Genomic DNA, 17193 nt, shown 5'->3' with positions numbered 1-17193 from the left:
AATCTATTGAGCTAACAACCCTATGTTTGTACATTTTCCCAGTAGCCCTCTACAAACTTTGAAATGGCCAAAAGTTATCAGGGACACTCTTCATCCAGCAGTATCCATCTAAATGAGGCTGCAAGGTGGAAGAGCACCTTCTTTCCCCCCTGTCACAGATGCAACAACCCTCCTCAGTATCCCTTTTTTCTATTTGTACAAGCCCCAGTTCTCTAATCCTTAAACTTGGTACTATGGTTGACCAGTAAATGCTCATACCCCTGTTCCCTAAGTGCTTATAAGAACAAAATGCTCCGAAACTACCTACAATTGAACCATCCTCAATAAGCTCCTCAATTAATGCCACCCATACCTGTGTCACAAAAGCTTGCCTTGGTAGCTCAGAATTCAGTGGATGAATTATAGCAAAAATAATAAGTCATAAAAGCAAACTCACAAACAGTCTCTCTGGATAGACTGCCATACGTTATCCTAGTGACAAAACCATGTATACTGGTCTTTGTTCTGAGGTGCAGCAACTGTTAATTTCATTTCACCTCCATATATGTGACACCTCGTGCACTCAATGATGAGACCACATAGCTGAAGGAACTTAATAGTCATCTGTGTGTCATCCCATGTTGCCAGATTAAGAGACCTACTTGTAAACTTGTCATATCCATAATGGACAAAATATTAAATCTCGAACCATAAGCAACATGTTCCACCACTAGTTTCAGACACACACATGAATTCATTAGCCACAACTTCCAACATAAAAATAAATTACTAGTAAACTGGCACAAATTCTGCCAATATTAAATTCACACATGGAAATCATAACATCAAATGACACACACACACACACACACACACACACACACACACACACACACACCATCTGCTAATACAATCCAGTTCAAGTATGTCACAGCACCATGACGTCACATGGCACAGCTATGCCACAGGTCAAAGTAGATTGCAAATTTTGGTTGACCCATAATGACCTGGGAGGAAAGTCTTTTGTATTTGAAATAGTGATTTTATTGTGGAGACAAATACACACACGCGCACATACACACTCACGCAAACACAAACACAACTTGCACACATGTCTGCAGTCTCAGAGAGCTGAAACTACACTGTGAGCAGCAGCACCAGTGCATGATGGGAGTGGTGACTGGATGGGGGTAAGGAGGAGGCTGGGGCAGGGAGGGGGAGGGATAGTATGGTGGGAATGGCGAACAGTGAAGTGTTTCAGTTTCGATGGAGGGCAGGAAGAGAAGGTGCAGACGGGGGAGGGGGTAAGTAGCGGAAAGGAGAGAAATAGAAATAATAAAAAGAAATTAAAAGACTGGGTGTGGCGGTGAAGTGACGGCTGTGTAGTGCTGGAATGGGAACAGGGAGGGGGCTGGATGGGTGAGGACAGTGACTAACAAAGGTTGAGGCCAGGAGGCTACTTACCCCCTCCCCCCTCCGCACCTTCTCTTCCTGCCCTCCGTCTAAACTGAAACACTTCACTGTGTGCCTCTCCCACCATACTATCCCTCCCCCTCCCCGCCCGAGCCTCCTCCTTACCCCCATCCAGCCGCCACTCCCATCATTCACTGGTGCTGCTGCTCACAGTGTAGTTTCAGCTCTGAGAGACTGCAGATATATATATATATATATATATATATATATATATATATATGTGAGGACATATATATATATATATATATATATATATATATATATATATATAACAGAGGGAAACATTCCACGTGGAAAAAATATATCTAAAAAGAAAGATGATGAGACTTACCAAACAAAAGCGCTGGCAGGTCGATAGACACATAAAAAAACACATAAAAAAACACATATTTGTGTTTTTTTATGTGTCTATCGACCTGCCAGCGCTTTTGTTTGGTAAGTCTCATCATCTTTCTTTTTAGATATATATATATATATATATATATATATATATATATAGTGTGTGTGTGTGTGTGTGTGTGCGCGCGCACGCGCGTGTGTGTGTGTGTATGTCTGTCTACTGCTGACAAAGACATTAATGGCCGAAAGCGATGAGTGTGTGAATCTTTTTATTGTACCTATCGCGACTCAGCATCTCCGCTATATGGTGAGTAGCAACTTTCCTTCTCTGATATTGTTACATTTCCACTTTGAAACCTAATACAAAAATGCCTTAAGTTTATTTGAGGTAGGAACGTAGGTTCTAAGAAAGTTGTGTTTACCTACACCTGTGCCATATTCACTTCAGAAGGAACGTAACATTTTCTTTATTTTATTTACAGGAGAGAAAATCATTCTGGATGTTTTGCCTCAGTGTCTTCATTATTTTCCATTATCTGCTGTCCATCATATCCATGGTGAAACATTATTCACCAGTCTTTCTCGAGGGGATGAAATCAGGCAGAGTTAGATAAGGTGAGTAAAATTGATGGGTAAGCCATGTATCAAAACAAGGAAATGTTTTCATTGCTTATGGTTCTTGTACATGTCCTTTTATATCAGTGAATATTAAGATGATGAAAATTATAACAAATAAAAATTTAGAAAGGGAGCCATTCGCCTGAGAATGATTGGTAGGTAGTATATTGACATCCATAATGTCTCATAGCTATAGCTTTGTTCATTTTTGTAGTATTAAGAACCTGTCTTCAAGGCACAAATAAAAGCCCATACTGCAACAAAACCGAATGCTTTGGGTGGCTGTAGAGACACATGGATGAGTGATGGGAAGAGAAAAATAAAGTTTTTATTTTATTTTTTATTTTATTTTATTTTATTTTTTATTTTATTTTTTGGGAGGGTGGGTGGTGGGGGTGGGGGGCAGGGGGGGGGGGTTGAAACAAATGATTGGAAACTGTTAGGAGAAAGGAAGGGACAGTGGCTACTGGTATAGTGGCAAGATGAGGATAACTTTTGTTAATAGTAACAAAACTGAGTGATGGTAATGTGGAGTGTGACACAAAGTAGAGAACATAATAGGAGAAACTGGTGTACAGTGTCTGGACCAGAAAGGTGTGGGGTGAATAGTGAGAGGTACAGGAGTGGGAAGTAGGCAGCTAATAATGTGGATTAGTCAAGGCCTGGGCTATGGGGTTTGAGAGCATGAAAGAGTTGCTGCTGAGGAGAGAGGAGAGTGAGGGAAGATACAAAAAGGCATAAGGAATTTACGCATCTATTCAAATCGTTGATGTTGTAACTTCGACAATTTGCTTTCAGAAACAAGAGTGGTCAAGTTTACAATCTTCCGTAACCAGTCACTTTGTAGTTAGCTGTCATATCCACATAGAATTCTGCACAGTAGTTACAGCACAATTGGTGCTATCTTTGATGGGGTAAGGAGCACTTGAGATTGGACTCCATTATAAAAAACAGTGGATGGGTGCAAAATTGTTGTCACTCTCATGTCTCTAGTTCACATATTACCTGCTGGCTTCAGTCACATGAATTCCTGCTATTGTTTGTTTAACAATTTTCCTAATGTTATACTAGCACGAGTGGCTGGTATTTGCAGACGTTTTTCCTCCAGACAGATTGAAATGGAACCCACAACTAAAGACTGTATGTACCTATCATGCTAACTTCTGAGGAGTTTCTGTTGGTTCTTACTGCTGTGGCTCCCCCCTTGCTACCTGCAAAGTTTCAAGGCAGCATGGAAGTCTGGGATCTGTATACCTTGAGGCTTTCTTCTTCCTTGTTGAAAATATTTTCATATATGAGAGTTTCTATGGCTGCCCTGAACAAGTGGATGTGGCAGCTCTTTTTTAGAGTGAGAACCACCTTGTTGGTGGATTTTATTGTGTGGTCAAACTCACACTGTGAATGCTCCATTGTGGCTGATTTCTCTACCTACCCCAACCTGCAATACCATTTGTGTCCAGTAATACTGATATTGATGGATCATCCAGTCATTCCAGATGTACACAATATGTTTTATAGTCCTTACATTGTGAATGGTCCCATTTGCCTTTGGTGATCTGAGACACACTTTTATATTTTCGGTCAGTTAGTAAGTAGTCTTTACATCATGTTCGTGCAATTCTGACTGTCACTGTGGGGTTGTACGGCAGAAGGGCCATGCCCAGCAATCCATCTTATGACATGATACTTCACCAAGAGTTAGATTTTGTTTCACTTCCTATAAAATATGCATTTCTGTAATGTTGCTGCCCTGTGGATAATTGGGGGCATTGAAATCACGTAGCAGGATGAAGTGGAGGTGTAACTAGTGTCATAGTTCTTCTCTTTCTTGATGGTATATATCTGTACCTGGTGGGATGCATAAGTTGCAAATCATTACCAGGGTAAACAGTTGGATTCTAACATTTTGAGCCTTGAACCTGGTGTCCAGTAGCACCTGTTAGCTAAAATGGATGACTGTAGCAATATGCAAACACCTCTTGAAGCCTTCTTCACATTATTACAGTTTTTACTAAAAATATGGTTGTTTCTGACTATAGGCAGGTGGTCTTCCAATAACAAATATTTCAGCATATGCTCTCTAGTGGTAATGGGTAGAAGGTAAAGAATTTTAATAGTCAAAATGGGCACAGTAGACCACCCAGTGCATCTGTCAGCTGGAACAGATATGGACCTGCACGTAATGATGGGGCTGGAGACTGCCTAATGATCCCACGATGGCTGCTAGTATGGTAGTAGGTCAATGTATGGTAGTAGGTCAGTGCTTCTGTGAGGCCCAAATTGTGCAAATATGAAACCACTATTATAACTGGACTGAAAAACAATACAGATTTATGTTCATATAAAACTCACCAGAGTCATTATTTTACACCTGACCATTTTCAAATCAGTTCCTTTGTTCTGGGTAATTAAGTTTTCTGCTGTTGCAAATGTAGTATCAAGTAGCTTCTTCTAAATTTTTTGGTGTATTTTTCCTGTTCTACAGCTTTATATGGAACAACTCTGTTGCCATTCTTTGTTGGTTCACAGTATCATTGCATATTGAGTTCGGTTGGTATCCAAATGATTGGGCATTTGATTTCAAGGATATTGTTCTGTAGGACATATACCACAAGTGAGCTACTTCCAAAGTATGCTTCTGCTCTGCAGAATGTGTTCAAAAAGCTTGCTAGTGGTGTAAAAGTCTTTTAAAATAAACTCTATAATGTGAGATAAACAACCCTGGGGAGCTTTTACATTACAATATGGTGGAGACATCAGCTGCTTGAGTTCAACCAGTGGCTGTAATAGCCATTACAGGGCTGATGTATCTTTGTTAAAAGAGGGGCTGATAAGGCAGTGGACATGAAGGATGGTTTGGCTAAGTCAGTGTTCCTTCCCTAGCTTCCTATACAACTGGTGAAATGCCCATGTCTGTGGGTAGCTCTTGTATAGGTAAAGTTTTAAGGTAGGGCAATACCACCAAATAGGTTTTCGATTTACATCTGTTCTTGTATTCCTCCATATATATAGAAAAAGTAGCACAGGAAGAAACCAGAATATTCCGATGATATAGTGCTAATATTTGGGTCACAAGAAGAATTAGGGGAAATGGCTGACATTCTGGAAAAAAAGGCAGGGAAAATTGGACAAGACGGAATACGTGGTTCTACATCGTAGACATAATGAAACTCAAGAACCACTTCCACCCTTACAGACAACTGAAGGTTCTTATCGTCAAGTCACAGAGTTCAAATATCTGGGCACAGTATTCAGAGATGAGCCATCCAGTAAAATGGAAATACAGGTGGGTGTGCCACCTGGAGTACATCCAAGCTAGATCTGTACAGACTGATGATATTTGAAAGGAAAGTTGTTCGGAAGATTTTTGGACCAGTTTACGATAATGAGAGTTAAAAATGGAGGATTAGTCACAATACAGAGTTGTATGATATTTACAAAGAGCCGAACATCGTGGCTATAATGAAGACACGACGACTCCAGTGGGTAGGGCATGTTGCTCAAATGCTGGACAACCGATGGCCTAAAACTGTACTCAACACCAAGCCAACTGGCAGAAGGCCCATACAAACAGCTAGAACTCGATGGAGTGACTGCATATCCAAAGAGCTTCAGAGAGTGGGACTGCTAGAAGGATGGCAGAAAGGAGCCGAAGACAGGCTGAAGTGGAGGCAATCTCTCAAAGCAGTGCTCGGTCCGTTGGGCCTGACCGCGTAGAGTAAGTCTCTCTCTCTCTCTCTCTCTCTCTCTCTCTCTCTCTGTGTGTGTGTGTGTGTGTGTGTGTGTGTGTGTGTGTGTGTGTGTGTGTAATTCATGAAGAAGTTGTCAGATTGTTCAGTGACACCTTAAAAGAATGGAGTGCCTCTGGCTCTTGTCAGTGGAGGGTTTGTAGTCTTCAAAGAAGGTGGCAATTTATTCTCAGAGTGGTTTACCAATTTAGGAAGTTGTTCACAACATTGAACAGAGGAGCTACCAGCTGTAACTTTGCAATTTTTATTTCTTCTCTGAAAGTGAAAATACCTTGTTGGCACCCACCTGCATAGGGAGAAAATGTCATGACAATAAAGTAAGTGAAATCAGAGCTCACTTTTTGGGTAGAACAGTAGAGAAATAGGTGGTTGGATGAACCCTCTGCAAGGCACTTTTATTTATTTATTTTCATTTTTTGTGTGTAGGCTATCAAACTGCTGTCTTTTACAAATGCCATATATAGGTTGAGTAGATTATTATAGATAACACTTACATATAATAGTGATACATACATTCTTTTTAATATTCTAATTACATTACATGTTACAACAGAGGGCAAGTAGATTAGAATTCACTGAGTGAATATAAACATTTATTTACTAAGAAGGCTTTAAACTCCCTGTAGAACAGCTTTGGTTCACAAGTTTTCAAAGCTTGTGGCAGCTTGTTGAACCATATCTTCCCATTAATATATGGACTATTGTTAGTTAATTTTAATTTTGTCCTCTGCCTGAAGTGGTTACCCTTACTTCTAGTATCATAATTATGTATGCCATTGCATTTATTTACTTTGTTTTTACTATTCAGAAAAAAATATAATAAGTTTCTACAGATATAAGGAATATAATGTTAGATATTTATGTTGGACACAGGTTTCAAGACAGGACTTTGGGCTTTAGTACATGCATTAACCTAATATTCTGTTCAGGTGCAAGTCTGCTGCACAACCCCACAGTTCAATTCCATAATTAAGCAATGGATGAACTGTTCCTTAGTAAACAATTATTAGTGTTTCACTTGGGACTATTTTTGCCAACTGTCTTATCAGATACAAGCTACTGTTGATTTTCTCACATAAAGAAGTAATATGGTTTACCCAATGGAGATTTTTGTCCAGGTGGACACCAAGAAATTTAATTTTATCTGTTTCTGCTGATGTAATACCACAGATATTGTTTATTTCAGAATCATGAGAATTAGTTGTTTTAAATGTTAGTAACTGGAATTGGTGCTTAGACCCTGGTGTAGACAATATGTGATTACTTCCATTACACCCTTAGTTGCAGCTGAGTGTAATGTCTCCAAGTCTTTTTCATAAAATAAGAGGGGGGGGGGGGAAGGGGGGGGCTGTCATCAGCATTGGTTGCTGTATGTTAGTTGAAGAGTTGTGGCATGTCGTTGACATAAACCAAGAAGAGAAAGCCGCCAACAATCGATCCTTGTGGTACCCCCGTCTTACTTTATTTCTAGTCGACTGAAAATCTATTACCTAACTATCTATTTTATATGAAAGTTTAGTACGCTGTGATTTGTGAAGTACGAGGTCAGTAATTGCATAGCTGAGTCCTTGATGATGTAAGCCTTCAGTTTCTTAATGAGCAACCCATGGATGACTGAGTCGAAAGCTTTGGAAAGATCTAAGAATATGCCTCCTGTCTTTATACCTCGGTCTAGGATGGTGTACACTTTATGGAGAAATTCAGCAACTGCAATCTTTCCTAAAGCCGTGTTGTGTTTCTAAGGACAATTTGTTCTTCATAAAATAAGCAGAGAACTGAGAAATGATAGCCATTTCAAAAATCGTACTAAAGGTAGGGATCAATGGTATTGGGTGGTAGTTTGAAACCCCTTTTTGTAATACCCTTCTTATGCACTAGTTTAACAATGCTTGTTTATAGACTACTAGCGTAACTGCTTTATGTAATACTACAGTTTACGAGGTGCTTTAGTGGTTTAGCTATTTCTATTATGCATTTTTTAACTATGACACTCGACATACCATCCCATCCAGCTGAATATTTGTTCTTTAATGTGAGGATTATTTCTCTTATATCATTTTCTTTAACCTCATCTAATTCAAAACTCACTGTTTGAGGGGTGTGATTCAGTACCTCTTGCCACATTTCTAAAGTATGTGTTGGGTTTCCTGTTGGTGATATGAAATGTTTATTAAAAATATTACATAATGCTTGTGTTGTGTTGCGGTACTGCAAATGGCTGAAAGCAAGGGGAAACTACAGCTGTAATTTTTCCCGAGGGCATGCAGCATTACTGTATGATTAAATAATGATGGCGTCCTCTTGGGTAAAATATTCCGGAGGTGAAATGGTCCCGCATTCGGATCTCCGGGTGGGGACTACTCAGGAGGACGTCGTTATCAGGAAAAAGAAAACTGGCGTTCTATGGATCCGAGCGTGGAATGTCAGATCCTTTAACTGGGCAGGTAGATTAGAAAATTTAAAAAGGGAAATGGATAGGTTAAAGTTAGATATAGTGGGAATTAGTGAAGTTCGGTGGCAGGAGGAACAAGAATTTTGGTGAGGTGAATACAGGGTTATAAATACAAAATCAAATAGGGGTAAAGCAGGAGTAGATTTAATAATGAATAAAAAAATAGGAGTGCAGGTAAGCTATTACAAACAGTATAGTGAATGCATTATTGTGGCCAAGATAGACACGAAGCCCACGCCTACTACAGTAGTACAAGTTTATATGCCAACTAGCTCTGCAGATGATGAAGAAATTGATGAAATGTATGATGACATAAAAGAAATTATTCAGGTAGTGAAGGGAGACGAAAATTTAATAGTCATGGGTGACTGGAATTCGACAGTAGGAAAAGGAAGAGAAGGAAACATAGTAGGTGAATATGGATTGGGGCTAAGAAATGAAAGAGGAAGCCGTCTGGTAGAATTTTGCACAGAGCATAACTTAATCATAGCTAACACTTGGTTTAAGAATCATGAAAGAAGGTTGTATACATGGAAGAACCCTGGAGATACTTAAAGGTTTCAGATAGATTATATAATGGTAAGACAGAGATTTAGGAACCAGATTTTAAATTGTAAGACATTTCCAGGGGCAGATGTGGACTCTGACCACAATCTATTAGTTATGAACTGTAGGTTAAAACTGAAGAAACTGCAAAAAGGTGGGCATTTAAGGAGATGGGACCTGGATAAACTGAAAGAACCAGAGGTTGTACAGAGTTTCAGGGAGAGCATAAGGGAACGATTGACAGGAATTGGGGAAAGAAATACAGTAGAAGAAGAATGGGTAGCTTTGAGGAATGAAATAGTGAAGGCAGCAGAGGATCAAGTAGGTAAAAATATGAGAGCTAGTAGAAATCCTTGGGTAACAGAAGAGATACTGAATTTAATTGATGAAAGGAGAAAATACAAAAATGCAGTAAGTGAAGCAGGCAGAAAGGAATACAAACATCTCAAAAATGAGATCGACAGGATGTGCAAAATGGCTAAGCAGGAATGGCTGGAGGACAAATGTTAGGATGTAGAGGCCTGTCTCAATGGAGGGGGGGGGGGGGGGTAAGATTGATACTGCCTACAGGAAAATTAGAGAGACCTTTGGAGAAAAGAGAACCACTTGCATGAATATCAAGAGCTCAGATGGAAACCCAGTTCTAAGCAAAGAACGGAAAGCAGAAAGGTGTAAGGAGTATATAGAGGGTCTATACAAGGGCAATGTTCTTGAGGACAATATTATGGAAATGGAAGAGGATGTAGATGAAGATGAAATGGGAGATATGATACTGCGTCAAGAGCTTGACAGAGCACTGAAAGACCTAAGTCGAAACAAGGCCCCGGGAGTAGACAACATTCCATTAGAACTACTGACACCCTTGGGAGAGCCAGGCCTAACAAAATTCTACCATCTGGTGAGCAAGATGTATGAGACAGGCGAAATTCCCTCAGACTTCAAGAAGAATCTAATAATTCCAATCCCAAAGAAAGCAGCTGTTGACAGATGTGAAAATTACCGAATTATCAGTTTAATAAGCCACAGCTGCAAAATACTAACACAAATTCTTTACAGACGAACGGAAAAACTGGTAGAAGCCGACCTCGGGGAAGATCAGTTTGGATTCTGTAGAAAAGTTGGAACACGTGAGGCAATACTGACCCTACGACTTATCTTAGAAGCTAGATTAAGGAAAGGCAAACCTACGTTTCTAGCATTTGTAGACTTAGAGAAAGCTTTTGACAATGTTTTTGATTGGAATACTCTCTTTCAAAGTCTGAAGGTGGCAGGGGTAAAATACAGGGAGCGAAAGGCTATTTACAATTTGTACAGAAAGCAGATGGCAGTTATAAGAGTCGAGGGGTATGAAAGGGAAGTAGTGGTTGGGAAGGGAGTGAGACAGGGTTGTAGCCTATCCCCGATGTTATTCAATCTGTATATTTAGCAAGCAGTGAAGGAAACAAAAGAAAAATTAGGAGTAGTTATTAAAATCCAGGGAGAAGAAATAAAAACTTTGAGGTTCGCCGATGACATTGTAATTCTGTCAGAGACAGCAAAGGACTTGGAAGAGCAGTTGAACGGAATGGACAGTGTCTTGAAAGGAGGATGAAAATCAACAAAAGCAAAATGAGGATAATGGAATGTAGTCGAGTTAACTCGGGTGATGCTGAGGGAATTATATTAGGGAATGAGACACTTAAAGTAGTAAAGGAGTGTTGCTATTTGCGGAGCAAAATAACTGATGATGGTCGAAGTAGAGAAGATATAAAATGTAGACCGGCAATGGCAAGGAAAGCGTTTCTGAAGAAGAGAAATTTGTTAACATTGAGTGTTGATTTAAGTGTCAGGAAGCCGTTTCTGAAAGTATTCGTATGGAGTGTAGCCATGTATGGAAGTGAAACGTGGACGATAAATAGTTTGGACAGGAAGAGAATAGAAGCTTTCGAAATGTGTTGCTACAGAAGAATGCTGAAGATTAGATGGGTAGATCACATAACTAATGAGGAGGTATTGAATACAATTGGGGAGAAGAGGAGTTTGTGGCACAACTTGACTAGAAGAAGGGATCGGTTGGTAGGACATTTTCTGAGGCATCAAGGGATCACCAATTTAGTACTGGAGGGCAGCGTGGAGGGTAAAAATGGTAGAGGGAGACCAAGAGATGAATACACTAAGCAGATTCAGAAGGATGTAGGTTGCAGTAGGTACTGGGAGATGAAGAAGCTTGCACAGGATAGAGTAGCATGGAGAGCTGCATCAAACCAGTCTCAGGACTGAAGACCACAACAAGAACAACAATGTTTGTGTTCTCTTATATCATTACCAGCCAGTATAATGCATAAGGGTTTACTGTCCCTGGTTGTGGAGGTTTTTTGACACTTATTGATCAGTTTCCAGGATGCTTTGCTTACACTTGTAGATTGTGAGATTTCAATACTGTGGACTTGCTTTTCTAAGGTTTGCAAGTTCTTATTTAAAGGTTTTCTTAGCTGTATTATATTTTTGTTAGAAAATGTGCAGTCTTGTTCATTTGTACAGAATATTCAGGTCATTAATATTTTGCCTGAGTTTAACGAGACTGTAAGTTTATGTTACTATACTTAACAGTGTGTTCAGCAGTTTTGTTAATTATTGCATAATCTAACCTGGTAGAACTAGAATCTGAGGCCCTGGTATCAATGGTAACTATATTTCTAAGATTGTATGATTAACTTCTATAAGTTTCATGTTCGCAATTTTGTTGGAGATTGCATCCATGTTAAGGTCTCCAAGTATAGTAAGATCATTGGGACCAGTTTGACTACTTATGGTATTGAAGCTGCAGCCTTCTCTTTTTAGGTTGTTTGTTTCTATGGTTAAGTTTTCTACCCCAGAATTGAATGTAGCTCCTGGTTTGAGCTTAGCAAACACCGAATAATCGAAGTTCATATTTTCATGAAGGGAAACAGAGAGGCCTTTTCTGTGGCTATCAGTGTAAATTAGGAGTTTTTGTGTTTTTCTTGACGCGTGAACATTACTGTTTCAAGATTTGTGGGACATCTTGTTGTGTGTTTTTTGCCTGTACAAATAGTTGGTTCACAGTCTGAATTGTGGGCTGGATTCTTGCAAAGCACAGGTGAAGATGTGAGACTTACGTGTCCTGCTTGCTTGTGCATTTTCTTCATTAAATTACACTTCTGCTGCGATGAATGGACGCCGTTAGCTTCATTGTTGTGTGTGATGAATGGATGCTGTTAGCTTCATTGTTGTTGGTATAATTGCGGTATGTGGTCCAGTCCTGTTTGCAGCCAATCTGTGGTACTGATTTGCTGTTTCTTCTTTCCTGCAAGAGATCCGATTTGGCAATAATTTATACTTACTCTCACCACATTTCCAATCCGTCTGTTTTTTATCATCGCTCACTGACGGATCTACAATTCCAGTTTTCATTGGTCTGTTTATTTCGTATTTCTCATGCAATTTTTAATTTCGTCCTACAAGACTGTAATAATTGAGATAAACGTTAGGTTTTCTTTTTGATACTGTCGATCTTCCTAGCTGCCTCACAAGTACACATATCTTGACTATTAATGGTCACTGCTTTTCTTTTATGATCTACACAGTTCCACACATTCACATAGTTATCGTCACTTCTCACTGAAGGGTCAATCTTTCCACACCAAATGCAAACTAAGCCACGTTTCACAGTTTTCATGCACTTTTTGGAAGATTGCTACTTCATAGCATTATTTTTGTGAACATCTAAATTCAGAACGTATGAAGCTGAACCATCTTGTTAAAATGGTGCCATGTGAAAATTGTGAATTGCAGAATAGTTGTGTAGAACTTGTTATATCCACTGGATGAAGATGTTCACATACTTTAAAGTATGACAAGTGATCAAATGTCTTCTATTCTTATATCTTGTATTCCTTTTTAAAAATAGGGCAAATTTGCAACTCGTGAAGCTGATAGCCCTTGCTGTTTTGTGTATGGTGGGAATTTGTTCACAGGGCAGTCATTGTGATGAGTTTGCCAACAGTTTCCAAAAACAGGTTCTGAAGTACAGCAAGATGATGTATGAGCAAAACAGAAACACAGGAAGCACCTCATGATTCATGGGAAATGAGGCTTAATGTCAAATTTATATACTGTAACTTTTACTTTTTCTGGTTAGATGTCTTCTTCAAACGCCAATATCAAGCACCTGTCTCAACTTGGTTTTCATTGGTACTCTCTGTAGGCATTATACAAAGTTAACACCACGATTTTCCAAGTTTTCTCCGAGTTCTTTGTCAGAGTGGAATGTTAGATCTCTGTGGGAGGTGATGCCCCATGGCATATTAACACTTTCAAATGGATTAGTAGTGACAAGCATATGTCCTAGCTCAGTACAGGCTGGAAGTGCTTGCGATTGTGTTTCAGGCACTGCTTTATTTAATAAGAGCCAATTTTAAATTTTTTCCAGCGCAGGACTTTGCGTCACACTTATCTTCTATATTCTCCAAAATAAACATAGGTTTTGCTGTTGTGAAGGATTCATCCTCTGCCCTAGTGGCAACTTAATATTGGGTGAATTGTTTAGTTCCTTGTTTCTTAGCCTGTTTACTCATCCCAAGGCATGACTGAGACAGTCAGTTCTGCACGGCCATTACCTGGTGTAAGTTTAATATGTTTCATTTGCGAGATGTCCACTACAACACCGTCTACTCTGATCAAGCACTCACCTCGGAGGTGCCACCCAGCAACACCAATGTCCACCTGTCTTGATGGTTACTCAAGAGTTCTAAGAGGACAGGCATCTTCGCTCTGGTGTATGTGTGGAGCTCGAGCATCAGTTGTGCAAGCCCCACATTGTCGGGGGCTGTGGCTGCAAGATGACCCTACCAGATTGGAGTAGTTACCATGTTGGCCTTGTGACAGTACTAGTTTTTCACGTACTGAGAATATTTAGGTGATCATTTCTACACAATAGATAGGGTGTCCATCCCCAAGTTATGTACATTGATCTCAGTATTTTGAAAAAAGAAATAAGGTGAGTCAAACATGAAAGTAGGGATTAGTTTTAAATTTGTGGAAAGCATAGAAGTCTGCAGTTATGAGCACAGTTTATTTTCCTTTTTACACTGACACAGTAAAGACAATAATGTATAAGTTTGATGTCACACAGGCAAAAGGCAGCCAGCCAGCATTAATGTCCATATGTAGTCCAAGATCAAAGCACAAGTTTTCAGCAGACAGCAGCTGGTACGGTGAAGAGTCCGTCAAGTGAGTACACAAGAGAATGAGTCCTCTGTATGGCAGGCACACTGTTATAACTGACCGGAGGTCATAGGATCCTGCCAGATGCAGTGACGTCAGCTCCAAGGGTGTGCTCTTCCCAGAGAACTTCTTGCAGTGACAGCTTGTGGATTATGGCACCACTGGTGGTGAGGGCTGGAGGTAGGGATTGATCTCAGATAACTATGACAGTTCCATGTCAGTGTCAGAGTCTGTCACTATAGAAAGGTTGATAGAAGAAGCATCATTGTTCGGTACCTAAGAATTAGCGTTAAGATTTAATACTGCTGTAAATAGAGCCTGAAAACCAATAGACAGAAGAGATTGGGTGAAGGAAATTAGAACACCTGAAATGGTGAGAAAATTGGTTCAACAGCTCAGATCTATGTTTGTCACACACACACACACACACACACACACACACACACACACACAGAAGATACAGTGGTTGGGGAGAGAGGTAGTGTGTATTGTCCAGATCTGTAGTAATTATTTCCCCCAAATGATGTACAACGATGCCGGTGTGGCCATGCTGGCTATTCTCTCTTTGTGTTGACTTCATCCTCGAAAATCTCCATTTAAAAATACAGGTCCTCATCAAATCGGAAGAAGTAAATTAGGGCGTAGCTTGGTAGTAGAATGAAAACTTGTGATTTCCGCATATTGTAACTTTTACTTAATACAGTACTGAGACAACACAATTACGTGTGTTTTTCTCATACCAGCTCAAAATATCGACAGACAAAGAAATACATAAGAAAAATTATAAATTTGTTCTTCAGTTTTCTGTCATCGCAGATATAATCATACCTCCCTACTGTATCTTTGCAGTACGGGGATGGTGCTAATATTTGTTTATATGTGTAGATAGTGTTTACTTCGTCCTCTGTATACAGGGTGGTCCATTGATCGTGACCGGGCCAAATATCTCACGAAATAAGCATCAAACGAAAAAACTACAAAGAACGAAACTTGTCTAGCTTGAAGGGGGAAACCAGATGGTGCTATGGTTGGCCCGCTAGATGGCACTGCCATAGGTCAAACTGATATCAACTTCCTCTTTTTTTAAATAGGAACCCCGATTTTTTATTACATATTCATGTAGTACATAAAGAAATATGAATGTTTTAGTTGGACCACTTTTTTCGCTTTGTGATAGATGGCGCTGTAATAGTCACAAACATATGGCTTATAATATTACACGAACAGTTGGTAACAGGTAGGTTTTTAAAATTAAAATACAGAACGTAGTTATGTTTGAACATTTTATTTCGGTTGTTCCAATGTGATACATGTACCTTTGTGAACTTATCATTTCTGAGAATGCATGCTGTTACAGCGTGATTACCTATAAATACCACATTAATGCAATAAATGCTTTAAATGATGTCCGTCAACCTCAATGTATTTGGCAATACGTGTAACGACATTCCTCTCTACAGCAAGTAGTTCGCCTTCCGTAATGTTCGCACATACATTGACAGTGCGCGTCGGTGGATCACGATAGCAAATATCCTTCGACTTTCCCCACAGAAAGAAATCTGGGGACGTCAGATCCGGTGAACATACCATGGTATGTCAATGCACCATGGTATGGTGCATCGACGACCAATCCACCTGTCATGGAATATGCTATTCAGTACCGCTTCAACCGCATGTGAGCTATGTGCCAGACATCCATCATGTTGGAAGTACATCGCCATTCTTTCATGCAGTGAAACATCTTGTAGTAACATCGGCAGAACATTACGTAGGAAATCAGCATACATTGCACCATTTAGATTGCCATCTGTAAAATGGGGGCCAATTATCCTTCGTCCCATAATGCCGCACCATACATTAACCCACCAAGGTCGCTGATGCTCTACTTGTCACAGTCATCGTGGATTTTCCGTTGCCCAATACTGCATATTATGCTGGTTTACGTTACCGCTGTTGGTGAATGACGCTTCGTCGCTAAATAGAATGCATGCAAAAAATCTGTCATCATCCCGTAATTTCTCTTGTGCCCAGTGGCAGAACTGTACACAACGTTCAAAGTTGTCGCCATGCAATTCCTGGTGCATAGAAATATGGTACGGGTTCCATCGATGTTGATGTAGCTTTCTCAACACCGACGTTTTTGAGATTCCCGACTCTCACGCAATTTGTCCGCTACTGATGTGCGGATTAGCCGCAACATCTGCTAAAACACCTACTTGGGCATCATCATTTGTTGCAGGTTGTGGTTGACGTTTCACTTGTGGTTGAATACTTCCTGTTTCCTTAAATAACGTAACTATCAGGCAAACGGTCCAGACACTTGGATGATGTCGTCCAGGATACCGAGCAGCATACATAGCACACGCCCATTGGGCATTTTGATCACAATAGCCATACATCAACACGATATCGACCTTTACCGCAATTGGTAAATGGTCCATTTTAACACTGGTAATGTATCACGAAGCAAGTACCGTTCGCACTGGTAGAATTTTACGTGATACCACGTACTTATACGTTTGTGACTTACAGTGCCATCTGTCACTAAGCGAAGAAAGTGGTCCAACTAAAACATTCCTATTTCTTTATGTACTTCATAAATATGTAATAAAAATGGGGGTTCCTATTTTAAAAAAAAAGGCAGTTGATATCCGTTTGACCTATGGCAGTGCCATCTAGCGGGCAAGCCATAGCGCCATTTGGTATCCCCCTTCAAGCTAGATGAGTTTCGTTCTTTGTAGTTATTTCGTTTGACACTTATTTTGCGAGATATTTGGCCCGGTCGCTATTGATGGACCACCGTGTATATATTCC

At 39.9% G+C, this 17193-nt stretch overlaps 1 protein-coding gene across 1 annotated transcript in view; it reads left to right on the top strand.

Moving 5' to 3' along the window:
• Nucleotides 1-17193, top strand: part of LOC126195249 (uncharacterized) — a 245445-nt gene that overhangs the window by 16265 nt on the left and 211987 nt on the right. The window contains exon 3 of the mRNA XM_049933777.1: nucleotides 2274-2406. The gene's annotated coding sequence lies outside the window, so the exon portion shown is untranslated. The remainder of the gene's footprint in view (nucleotides 1-2273; nucleotides 2407-17193) is intronic.

This window comes from Schistocerca nitens, chromosome 7, assembly GCF_023898315.1.
Source record: "Schistocerca nitens isolate TAMUIC-IGC-003100 chromosome 7, iqSchNite1.1, whole genome shotgun sequence".
Classification (NCBI taxonomy): Eukaryota; Metazoa; Arthropoda; class Insecta; order Orthoptera; family Acrididae; genus Schistocerca; species Schistocerca nitens.
This window is presented reverse-complemented; position numbering and strand designations above follow the sequence as displayed.